A 13,471-nucleotide genomic window follows, 5' to 3' on the forward strand; every position below is an offset into this window, starting at 1 on the left:
TACCATGATATTGTCCGTTTGAAATGAAATGAAATGGCAATAGAAAGAGGGTAGTTTTTCCTTTTGTTTTTAAGGCCATATATGAAAAATGTTGTCAACTTTATGTCAGTTCCCTGGAATTTCTTTGAATCTTTACATATCAGTCAAAGCAAAGTTTGAGACCCACGCCCTAGTAGCACATGTTGCATCCTTTCCAATGTTCCAGTCAGTTCCTTTTGGCACCATCGCAAATGGTTTGTAACATGGATTCCATTAGACTCAAAGGATGCTTGCTGACAGTTGTCTTTTCTTTTGTTCATGTCTCCACATAACATGAACTTTTCCTTCAAGAGAAGTACCTTTCCATCTAGAAGCACTAGAGCTTTCCAAGGAAGTGACAGGATGCTTTCCTGATGTGATGGTCAGAAAAGGTGAGGATGAAGGTATACTTTACAAGCAAACACAGTGAAATGTGGGAAACAATTGAGAAGAAGGGATCAGTTAGGTTAGCTAAGTAGTGAGTAGTTAGACCCCAAAGCGTCCTGGGCTCCACAGCACCCCTAGCCAGCAGGCCTGGACCATGGTGTTTTTATTGATGAGCCCAGGGCTCTTGTACATAAAAGCAAGGTCAAAATAGAAAATTTGCAGTATTCCAAGTCTGTGTATATAAAAATAAATTATCATCTGACATATCAGATCTTCATTCACTTACGTCTACTTGGAGAAACTACTAGCCTTTTATATTTTCAGTGATTTTCCCAAGGTGGATTTTAAATCTCTCTCCATTGCTGAGAGTCCTTACAATACCTCTTCCCAGAGGTTGGGATGAATAAGGACTATAAATGCAATAAATGCTTCACGGAGAGTAAGAAGACACAGTGCAGCGTGTCTTTGTAATTACTTGCTGGAAACTCTGCCCAACTATACAAGGGATTCACCACCGCCATGGTTCTGGAGCCAGTGGGATAGCGGGAGAGAACCCTGCTGGGTTGGAGCAATATCATATAGCAGATGTGGTTTATGATTAGAAAAGGAGTAGAAATAGAGGAAGTAACGAAAGGGGAAAAATATTTTCATAGGAAAATCTCAGAACATGTGCAAGAATTTTCCAGAGAGTCAATCTAGTCCAAGCCCAGGACACTGAGCTCTGAGAAGTGAGACATCTTGATCAAGGTCATAGGGATGACTTCGTATTTCTAGTCCAGAGAATTTACTTCTACACCAAAGGAAGAGGCTACTGGGAGTGACTTCGTGAAAAAATAATAGAAGTTGGTTTTGATCTGTTGTTTAAAAACAACAACAACAACAACAAACCCAACCACTTACATGGCCCATTAAAAGGGCGAAGTTTACCTGGATTTCAACTGTTAGGGTAAGAAAGCCATATTTTATTATTTGTTAGTATTCACGATATATTTCTTCTGCTATAAAAAAAATACCAGGGAATTTATTTTCTTTATGAATTTGGTACCACTGGGGACAATGGGAGGTAATGATTTAGATTTTTTAGTAAGTATTCATATTTATCCTATGTTGTGTTCAAGAGAGATGTTGTCAACACCCAGCTCTGGAGGGTCTCACGCTGCTTCCTCAACTACTCACATGATAGGATATTTGTAATTCAATCTAGTGCCTTTGTTCCCTAGTGGCATTTCAATGATCTCTTTTCTATATGATGGCACCGTTCTAGGCCCATTCAGACTCTAGAGGAACCCAAAAAGAAATTGTTTGTTTTCACTCCAAATTATCTAAAGACATCTAGGCTCCATGGATTGAGGAAATAGTATGATAAAGAAAAACTGATCTAATTTCTAATTTTTCCTTCATAAGGCTCTCTGTTGCCTCATGTGTATGGCTTGGGGAGAAGGCTATTTTATCAACGTTTTTTATCAAAGTAAGAGCCTGAGAAAGGGGAAGGGAGAAAAGAAAGAAAGCCACATTTATTAAGTGCTAACTGTATGCCTGGCACTTTGTATATGCTGGCTTATTGGAACTTTACAATAGCCCTACGATTTCATTTTATAAGTGAGGACATTAGGATCAGAGAATCACACATTTGATTCTGAGGGTCCAGATTTCATAATACACAAAGTGGTCTTACCTTACTAGGGATGTTCATGAACAAACACACCTACACCCACTTTTCACAGTTACTAGGGAATCTTGTTGAGTATGAGTGTATAACTAGGATATTTCAATGTTCTTTTTCCACACTTTCTAAGGATGTGATGAAGAAGAGAGTCTGAGAGGGGCTTTCTCTGCTCCCTAAAGTAGCATCTCTCCAACACTCTTTGCCCTGTACTTTGACTTTCTTTTCTCCCACATTATCACCATCTGACATATGTTTACTTATTTATTATCTATTTCTTTCACAGGGAGGTGAAAGCTTTGTGAGATGAGATGTGTTGTAAGCTCCATGAGATCAGGAAATATTTTCTCTTCAGCTTCTGAGAGAAGGTCTGGCACCTCTTAGGCCTAAATCACTAAATATTTGATGGATCTGTTAATTCCAGAGGCTTCCTAAGAGCTGTCAGCTCAGTTATCAACATGGGTCTTGAGTAAAGCACAAAATTGAAAAGGATGCTATTCATATAACGTGAGTTGTGAAAGAATGAATGGGCTGTGGAAAACAGACGAGAGAAAAAAAGGGGTCCAGCCATTCCCTCCAAAGTCCTCTAACATCTGTGCACAAGAGAACCATTTCCGTGTTTTACACATGAAGATATTGGATGTGCCATCTCCACCATCAGCAGTTACACTAAAAAGAGGTTAAAAAATTAGAATCAAAGATGCAGCTGCTTTCACATAGAAGCAGCAGTCAAGAAAGAGCCTCAAGTGACAGTTTTCCTGTTCAACTACTGTCCCCTTGTCTGTAACTGATTTATAACATTTTGGGAAGACACAGCTAAAAACAAGTTAATCCTCCAGTAGGTGCACTTCTGATGCCTTCTTTCCTGAGCATGGCTGAATTCACCTGCAATAGAAACATGGGGGAAACCAGCACCCTTGCTAGATTCTACGGAAGGGAGCTATTCACATGCAAGAGAAAGGAAGTTGCTCTAGATAGAGTGGAGTGGGACCACACGACTAGGGGGCTCTCTGAGAGTCTAGTTTTGGATCTCATAAACATGCCCTACTTCAGAGGCACAGAGGGTAAGGGCAAGAGTGAGCAGTAGGACAGACTGGAGTCTCCTTAGCCACTGTGGCTTGGTAGTGTCCATGGGGCTGACAGTGGTTGAGCTTCACCTCCTTAAAGGCAGGGCTCAGTCTCGGCATGGTGTTTGGCAGTACCAAGAAGGCCAAACCACACCAGGACTCAGGGGAGACTGTCCCACATCGTTTACAGCTGTGGCTCCCACCTCATTCTCTTCAAGCTGTTGAGTCGTAGCACTTGTTCCTAACCCCCCAGTTTAAAGTCCTTGAGGAGAATACCAATAATATACCAATACCATAACCTCCAAGAAGAATCCTCTCTTCCAGTGCCTTTTGGGGGGTAAATCCAAGGCTTGGGTAAAATTCTCAATGTACAAAGATGAGTAACTAGAAATTCTCCTTACACAGTTTGGGGTTGTATAAAAAGTGTTTGCATAATTAAGGCAACAGAGCCTAATATTCAAGAACCATTCATATTTTCTGCAGGTACTTACTGAGTATCTCTCATGTGCTTGACATTCTTCTGTTTGCCTAGAAAAGAGCTGTGAACAAAACAGACAAAATACCCTGCCTTCATGGAACATAAATTCTATCAGACAAAAAAATTTTCTGAAGGGAAGAAGAAAATTTTAAATAACATCTGCGTAGCTCTGTACTTTCAAAAAACAAACAGAAAAGGACTCATTCCATGGCTATTCTGCATGATGTATATACCTTCAGGAACTGTTCCACATATGCAAAGGCAGATAGGCACAGGGACGTTCACATCACTGTGCCTATCTGTGATGTTCACTGAAACTTGTTCATGGTAGGGAAAATTGCAAACTAAATGTCACTAAAGAGAAGGATAAATAAATGTGGTTTGTTTATTTTATAGTGTGCAGCTCTGGGACCGGAAGTCTAGGATTTAATCCAGCTGTACCACTCATGGGTCTTTGTTTTTTTCCAGCTTTAATGAGATGTCATTGGCATATAACATTTGTTTTGTTTTTAGGTTCCATGTATAAGTGAAATCATATTGTGTTTGTCTTCCCCTGTCTGACATAACTCACTTGGCATAATACCCTCCAGTCCACCCATGTTGTCACAAATGGCAAGATTTTATTCTTTTTATGGCCAAGTCATATTTCATATATGCACCACATCTGCATTATCCATTCATCTATGGAGGGGCATTTAGGTTGCTTTTATACCTGGGCTATTGTAAATAATGCTGCAGAGAACATGGGGGTGCACAGAGCTCTTCAAATTGGTGTTTTGTTTTCTTCAGATAAATACTCAGATGTGGAATGCCTGGGTCATATGGTGGTTCCATTTTTAATATTTTTTGAGGAACTTCCACACATTTTTTCATAGTGGCTATACCCATTTCCATTCCCACCAGCAGTGTATGAGCGTCCTTTTATCCACATCCTTACCAACTCTTGTTATTTCTTATCTTTTTGATAATGGCCAATCTGCCTGGTGTGAGGTGATATCTCATTGTGGTTTTGATTTGCATGTCCCTGATGATTAGTGACTGAGCATCTTTTCATGTGACTGTTGGCCATCTGCATGTCTTCTTTGGAGAAATGTCTTTTCGTGTCTTCTGCCCATTTTAATTTTTAATTTTTTGGTATTTATTTATTTAACCTATAATGTATTATATGCTTCAGGGGTATAGGTCTGTGAATCATCAGTCTTACACAATTCACAGCACTCACCATAACACATACGCTCCCCAATGTCCATAACCCAGCCACCCTATCCTTCCCCTCCCACCACCCAGCCACCTTCAGTTTGTTTCCTGAGATTAAGAGTCTCTTATGGTTTGTCTCCCTCCCTGTTCCCATCTTGTTTCATATTTTCCCTCCCTACCCCCCACAACCAGCCGCCCTGCCTCTCAAATTCTTCATATCAGAGAGATCATATGATAATTGTCTTTCTCTGATTGACTTATTATTTTTTTTTAAGATTTTATTTATTTAACAGACAGAGATCACAAGTAGGCAGAGAGGCAGACAGAGAGGAGGAAGCAGGTTCCCTGCTGAGCAGAGAGCCCTATGTGGGGCTCGATCCCAGGGCCCTGGGATCATGACCTGAGCCGAAGGCAGAGGCTTTAACCCACTGAGCCACCCAGGCGCCCCAGATTGACTTATTTTGCTTAGCATAATACCCTCTAGTTCCACCCATGTCATTGCAAATGGCAAGATTTTGTGGTTTTTTGATGGTTGTGTGGTATTGCATTATATATATATATATATACACACACATCTTTTTTATCCATTCATCTGTTGATGGACATCTAGGTTCTTTCCACAGGTTAGCTGTTGTGGACATTGCTGCTATAAACATTCAGCACACGTGCCCCTTTGGATCACTACATTTGTATCTTTAGGGTAAATTCCCAGTAGTGCAATTGCAATTACCCTTTTGATAGGGTAGCTCTATTTTAAACTTTTTGAGGAAGTTTCATGCTGTTTTCTAGAGTAGCTGCACCAGCTTGCATTCCCACCAAGAGTGTAGGAGGGTTCCCCTTTCCCCACATCTTTTCCAACACCTGTCATTTCCTGACTTGTTAATTTTAGCCATTCTGACTGGTGTGAGGTGGTATCTCACTGTGGTTTTGATTTGTATTTCCTTGATGCTGATTAATGTTGAGCACTTTTTCATATGTCTGTTGGCCATTTGGATGTCTTCTTTGCAGAAATGTCTGTTCATGTCTTCTGCCAATTTCTTGATTGGTTTATTTGTTCTTTGGGTGTTGAGTTTGATTTCTTTATAGATTTTGGATACTAGCCCTTTATCTGATATGTCATTTACAAATATCTTCTCCCATTCTGTTGGTTGTCTTTTGGTTTTGTTGACTGTTTCCTTTGCTGTGCAAAAACTTTTGATCTTGATGGAGTCCCAATAGTTCATTTTTGCCCTTATTTCCCTTGCCTTTGGCTATGTTTCTAGGAAGAAGTTGCTGTGGCTGAGGTTGAAGAGGTTACTGCTTGTGTTCTCCTCAAGGATGTTGACGGATTCCTGTTTCATCCATTTTGAGTCTATTTTTGTGTGTGGTGTAAGGAAATGGTCCAGTTTCGGTCTTCTGCATGTGCCTGTCCAATTTTCCCAACACCATTTGTTGAAGAGACCTTTTTCCATTGGACATTCCTTCCTGCTTTGTGGATGATTAGTTGACCATAGAGTTGAGGGTCCATTTCTGGGCTTTCTATTCTGTTCCACTGATCTATGGGTCTGTTTTTTGTGCCAGTACCATACTGTCTTGATGATTACGACATCTCTGCCATGTTCCTGACCTTAGAGGAAAAGCTCTCAGTTTTTCCCCATTGAGAATGATATTTGTTGTGGGTTTTTCATAGATGGCTTTTATGATATTGAGGTATGTACCCTCTGTCTTTACACTGTGAAGAGTTTTGATCAAGAAACGATGCTGTAATTTGTCAAATGCATTTTCAGCATCTATTGAGAGTATCATATGATTCTTGTTCTTTCTTTTAATGGTAAATTGTTTTCCACCCCCTCACTTTAAGTCTGGAGGTGTCTTTGTGTCTCAAATGAGTCTCTTGCAGACAGCATATTGATGGGTCTTGTTTTTTTTAATCCAATCTGATACCCTATGTTTATGATGGGGGCATTTAGCCCATCTACATTCAGTGTGGCTATTGAAAGATATGAATTTAGTGCTACTGTATTGCCTGTAAGGTGACTGTTACTGTATATTGTCTCTGTTCCTTCCTGGTCCATGTTATTTTTAGGCTCTCTCTTTGCTTAGAGGATCCCTTTCAATATTTCCTATAGGTCTGGTTTGGCATTTGCAAATTCTTTTAGATTTTGTTTGTCCTGGAAGCTCTTTATCTCTCCTTCTATTTTCAATGACAGCCTAGCTGGATATGGTATTCTTGGCTGCACATTTTTCTTATTTAGTGCTCTGAATATATCATGCCAGTCCTTTCTGGCCTGCCAGGTCTCTGTGGATAGGTCTGCTACCAATCTAATGTTTCTACCTTAGAACAGGTTCCTAAGGTAGAAACCTACCTTGTCATTTTATCCAGATAAGAATAGATGAATGAGAGAACAAAATACTAAAAGGATAGCAACGACCCCAGGAAAACATACACTCACCAAACTGGAGGAGACCTGAAACCAGGGAGGAAAGGAGGGGAAAAAATTATATATATTAGACTGGTGAATATAATGGGTCACACACTTTCTAAGGTAGAATCTAATGTTTCTACCTTAGAACAGGTTACAAGAGGATAGGTCCTGAGCAGTTTTCAGGATTTTGTCCTGAGCTGCTTTCAGGATTTTGTCTTTGTCACTGAGACTTGGAAGTTTTACTATTAGATGGTGGTGGTCCTATTTTTATTGATTTTGACCGGGGTGGGGGGTTCTCTGTGCCTCCTGGATTTTGATGCTTGCTTCCTTCTCCAAATTAGGGAAATTCTCTGCTATAATTTTCTCCAATATACCTTCTGCTCCTCTCTCTCTTTCTTCTTCTGGGATCCCAAATTATTCTAATATTGTTTCATTTTATGGTATCACTTATCTCTCAAATTCTCCCCTTGTGGTCCAGGAGTTGTTTGTCTCTCTTTTTCTCAGCTTCTTTATTCTCCATCATTTGGTCTTCTATATCACTAATTCTCTCTTCTGCCTCATTTATCCTAGCAGTAAGAGCCTCCACTTTTTATTGCACTTCATTAAGCTTTTTTTATGCCAACTTGGTTAGTTTTAGTTCTTTTATTTCTCCAGAAAGGGATTTTATTTCTCCAGAAAGTGATTCTCTAGTATCCTACATGCTTTTTTGGAGCCCAGCTAGCACCTTGATAATCATCATTCTGAACTCTAGTTCTGACATCATACTAATGTCCATATTAGTTAGGTCCCTAGACATTGGTACTGCTGCTTACTCTTTTTTTTTTTTAAATTGAGGTGAGTTTTTCCACCTTGTCATTTTATCCAGATAAGAATAGATGAATGAGAGAACAAAATACTAAAAGGATAGCAAAGACCCCAGGAAAACATACACTAACCAAACTGGAGGAGACCTGAAACTAGGGAAGAAAGGAGGGGAAAAAACTATATATATTAGACTGGTGAATATAATGGGTCACACACTTGGTTTTGGGTGTATTTTGGTCTTTTAGAAGAAACTGCCTTCCAAAATTTTAAAGAAAGAAAAACACATGTATACAAAATAAGGGTAAACAAGATGAAGGGATGGAATATGATTGTAAAGATGAAAATTTTAAAAGATTCTAAAAAAGGAAGTGATAAGTTGCTAAAAAAAAAAAAAGGGAAGTATGTGATAAGGCTGGAGACTAGCACAAAGTCATGTGCTAGGTTTAGGGTATATTTTGATCTGTTAGAAGAAACTGTATCCCAAAATTTTAAAGAAAGAAAATCTAGTATGTATACAAAAAATAAATACAATGAAGGGATAGAATATGACTATAACAATAAAAAGGAAAAAAGATCTTTAAAAAGGTACTGATAAGGGCGCCTGGGTGGCTCAGTGGGTTAAGCCGCTGCCTTCGGCTCAGGTCATGATCTCAGGGTCCTGGGATCGAGTCCCGCATCGGGCTCTCTGCTCAGGAGGGAGCCTGCTTCCCTCTGTCTCTGTCTGCCTCTCCGTCTACTTGTGATTTCTCTCTGTCAAATAAATAAATAAAATCTTAAAAAAAAAAAAAGGTACTGATAAGTTAAAATAGTTAAAAAAAATTAAAATAGGAAAGAAGAAAAATTTAAAAATAGATTAAAAAATAAAATTAAAAAAATTTAACTTTGAAAGACTAAAGAATCATGGGGAAAAAGCCACAAATTCTATGTGCTGTATTCTTGTAGCTCTGAGGTTTTGCAGTTCTCACTGATTGGTGAACTTGGTCTTGGTTGGATATTCTTGCTGATCTTCTGGGGGAGGGACCCATTGCAGTGATTCTCAAATGTCTTTGCCTGGGGGAGAACTGCACCACCCTTGCCAGGGGCCAGGCTAAGTAATCTGCTCGGGTTCATGTTTGATAGCTTTTGTTACCTGAAGCTTTCCATACTGCTTTGAAGGACGAGAATGAAAATGGCAGCCTCCCAGTCTCTGGCCCCAGAGGAGCTGAGAGCTCAGGACCCCACTACTCAGTGTGCCCTCAGAGAAAAGCAGTGAATCTCTCCCATCTCCCTGGTCTCTGGCAGTGCTCTGAGCTCACCCAGCCTGTGATGGAGCATTTCTATCTCTGTCAAGTGGCCCCATTTGGAGTCTCCAAACCCAGCAGATTCCTGCAGCATGCTGTCATCCTGCTTCTTCTGGAGGATGAAGGAGGGAGTTTCCCTGGATCTGCCACTTGTGAGGTCCCTGCTTGAAGAGCAGTGGTCTGACTGTGCCTCGGATCACGGTTTAAGGTAACCCCAAGCTGAGAGCCTACTGGGCTCAGTCTCTGCTGCCAACTTCCCTGCTCTGATACCTAGCAGCTCTGCCACACTCAGGCACCCCAGGTCTTTATGTGACCCCATGGGTCCTGAGACCACATTGTCCCCATGAGGGTTCTGCCACCCACTTAGCCTCTGGAGCAACATCCCTCATTGAAACAGACTTCTAAAAGTTCCTATTTTGTGCTCCGTGGCTTTACTGCTTGCTGGGAGCTGGCCCCTCCCCCCACAGTCTCTCTTCCCATATATTGCCTTGGATTCACTTCTCTCACGTCCTACCTTCCAGAAAGTGGTCACTTTTCCGTTCCTAGAGTTGCTGCTCTTCTTCTCTTTGATCTCCTGTTGAGTTTGAAGGTGTTCAGAATGGTTTGATAACTATCTAGCTGAACTCCTGGGACTTGATGATACTTAAGTCTCCTACTCCTCTGCCATCTTGCTCCTTCCCTCTTCTGCCTATTTTTAAATTGGATTTTTTATATTAAATTAAATTTATATTACATACTTTGAATATTAATCCTTTACTGGATGTATGGCTTGCAAATAACCTCTCATTCAGTAGGTTGCCTTCTTATTTTGTTTATGGTTTCCTTCATTGTGCAAAAGCTTTTTAGTTTGATGTCATTCCATTTGTTTGTTCTAGCTTTTGTTGCTCTTGTGTAAAGAGACTGTTCCAAAAAAATATTACTAGGAGTGATATCAAAGAGCTCACTACCTATTATTTTCTTTTAGGAGTTTTATTGTTTCAGTGTTACAATCAGGTCTTTAATCTATTTTGAGTTCATTTTGTGTATGGTGTAAGAAAATGGCCCAGTCCGATGTTCCCACTCTGCTTTACCTGTCTATTGGCGTCTTCTGCCCTGGTAAAGATCCAGAAGTGTATAATCCTACCTCTCGGGCTGATTCCATGGGTGTTCAGAGTGTTCTGGGAAGATAATCAGCTCACTTTAGGGGACAGTTAGAATGGCCAAAATTAACAATGTTAGAATGGCCAAAACAATATGTGTTGGAGAGGATGTGGAGAAAGGGGAACCCTCTTACACTGCTGGTGGGAATGCAAGTTGGTGCAGCTACTTTGGAAAACAGAGTGGAGATTCCTTAAGAAATTAAAAATAGAAATTTAAAATAGAGCTTCCCTGTGACTCTGCAATTGCATTACTGGGTACTTACCCCAAAGATACAGATGTAGTAAAAAGAAGGGCCATCTGTACCCCAATGTTCATAGCAGCAATGGCCACAGTCGTCAAACTGTGGAAAGAACCAAGATGCCCTTTAGTGGACAAATGGATAAGGAGGATATGGTCCACATATACTATGGAGTATTATGCCTCCGTCAGAAAGGATGAATACCTAACTTTTCTATCAACATGGATGGGACTGGAAGAGATTATGCTGAGTGAAATAAGTCAAGCAGAGAGAGTCAATTATCATATGGTTTTACTTACTTGGGGAGCATAAGGAATAACATGGAGGATGTGAGGAGATGGAGAGAGTGAGTTGGGGGAAATTGGAGGGGGGGATGAACCATGGGAGATTGTGGATTCTGAGAAACAAACTGGGGGTTTTGGAGGGGAGGGAGGTGGGAGGTTGGGTGAGCTTGGTGGTGGGTATTTCGGAGGGTATATATTGCAGGAGCACTGGGTGTGGTGCATAAACAATGAATTCTGGAACACAAAAGAAATTTAAAAAATAAATAAAAATTAAAAATTTAAAATATGCATTATATCAGTTTAAAAAAAAAAGTGGCCCAGTTTCATTCTTTTACATATGGCTTTCCAGTTTTCCCAGCACCATTTATTGAAAAGACTCTCTTTTCCCCATTGTTTATCTAGACTCCTTTGTCTAGATTGACCATATAAATGCAGAGTTATTTCTGGGCTCTTTATTCTGTTTCATTGATGTGTCTGTTTTGTGCTACGACTATACTATCTTGACAGCCACAGCTTTGTAGTGTAGTTTGAAATCCAAGAGCATATTACCTCCAGGATTGTTTTTCTTTCTGAAGATTGCTTTGGCTATTTGGGGTGTTTTGTTGTTCCATAGAAATTTTGGTATTATTTGTTCTAAATACTGTTGGTATTTTGATGAGGATTGCATTGACTCTGAAGATTGCTTTGGGTAATATAGACATTTTGATAATATTAATTCTTCCAATCCATGATCATGTTATATCTGTCAATTTATTTTTGTCATCCTCAATTGCTTTTTTCAATAAAATCTTCTTGCAGTTTTCACAGCAGGTCTTTACCCTACTGTTAAATTTATCCCTAGGTCTTGTCTTGTCTTGTCTTTTCTCTTATTTTATTTTGATGCAGTTTAAATAAGATTGTTTTTTTCATTTCTCTTTCTGATCATTTTTAGTATATGGAAATGCAACCAATTTCTGTATGTTACTTTTGTATTCTGGAACTTTATTGAATTCATTTATTAGTTCTAATAGTTTTTTTGATGGTCTTTAGGGTTTTGTGTATATAGCATCAAGTCATCTGCAAATAGTGATAATTTTACTTCTTCCTTACCAGTTTGAATCAATTTGAACCAATTTCTTTTTCTTATCGGATTACTATAGCTAGGGGTTCCAGTACTATGTTGCATAAACATGGCAAGAGTGGGCATCCTTATCTTGTACCTCATCCTAGAGGAAAAGCTTTTAGTTTTACACCATTGAGCATGATGTTAGCTGTGGATTTGTCATATGTGGCTTTAGCATGTTGAGGTACATTCCTTCCAAAACCAGGGAGTTTTGATGGGAGTATTTAATTATAAATTGATGTTGAAAGAATGACCCAGGACAATCACTGGAGTGAGCACTGGAGTGAGATAAGGGCCACCACTCCTGCTGCAGGCTCTCCCTGCCACCTCCCCCAACCCCACCTTGGGCCTGGATAGTCCCACAGCATGATCTCCCTTCAGGGCCCACATACCAGGTTTATACTTCCAGCTGAGTTCTTGGCTTCATGGCTAGGACTCCAAGGAGGGCTGCTCAGACAAATACCTAAAGGACCTCGATTGGTCCACACAGGCTACCTATCATGGTGTCTAGTGGCCAGGAGGATAAAAATGGATTGTTGATTTTTGCCAAGTGCTTTTTCTGCAACCATTTAGACATTCATATGATTTTTTTGTTATGTTCAGTTAGCCACTGTATAGTACATAATTAGTTTTTTCTTTTTTTTTTAAAGATTTTATTTATTTATTTGTCAGAGAGAGTGAGAGCGAGAGTGAGCACAGGCAGACAGAGTGGCAGGCAGAGTCAGAGGGAGAAGCAGGCTCCCTGCGGAGCAAGGAGCCCGATGTGGGACTCGATCCCAGGACACTGGGGTCATGACCTGAGCCGAAGGCAGCTGCTTAACCAACTGAGCCACCCAGGCATCCCCATAATTAGTTTTTGATGTAGTGTTCAATGATTCATTAGTTAAGTATAACACCCAGTGCTCGAGACAGAATGTTCATTTGATTTTTATCCGTTGTCTTGTTAATGTGGTGAATCACATTGATTGATTTGCAGATGGTGTACCATCCTTGCATCCCTGGAATATATCCCATTTGAACATGGTATATGATCCCTTTAATGTAGTGGTGAATTTGGTTTGCTAACATTTTTTGAGGATCTTTGCATCTATGTTCATCAAGGATATTGGCCCACAATCATCTTTCTTTTGTGGTGTCTTTGTCTGATTTTAGTATCAGGGTAATGCTGGCCTCATAAAATGAGTTTGGAATTGTTACTTCCTCTTCAATTTTTTGGAATAGTTTGAGAAGGATAGCGGTGAACTCTAAATGGTTAGTAAAATTCACCTGTGAAGCTCTCTAGTCCTGGACTTTTGTTTTTTGGGAGTTTTAAAATTACTGATTCAGTTTCATTACTTGCAGTTGGTCTATTTTGAGTTTCTATTTTTTCATGATTCAGTCTTGGAAGGTTGTGTGTTTCTAGGAATTT

At 39.9% G+C, this 13,471-nt stretch overlaps 1 protein-coding gene and 1 non-coding gene across 5 annotated transcripts in view; both read left to right on the plus strand.

Moving 5' to 3' along the window:
- N4BP2L1 (NEDD4 binding protein 2 like 1) overlaps positions 1 to 13,471 on the plus strand; it is a 56,864-nt gene that overhangs the window by 10,863 nt on the left and 32,530 nt on the right. The gene's annotated exons all lie outside the window — the stretch shown is intronic.
- On the plus strand, positions 2,756 to 2,886 carry LOC116574652. Its single transcript, XR_004279422.1, has one exon. It is a non-coding gene; the product is annotated as a small nucleolar RNA SNORA16B/SNORA16A family (small nucleolar RNA).

Source organism: Mustela erminea, chromosome 15, assembly GCF_009829155.1.
Source record: "Mustela erminea isolate mMusErm1 chromosome 15, mMusErm1.Pri, whole genome shotgun sequence".
Classification (NCBI taxonomy): domain Eukaryota; kingdom Metazoa; phylum Chordata; class Mammalia; order Carnivora; family Mustelidae; genus Mustela; species Mustela erminea.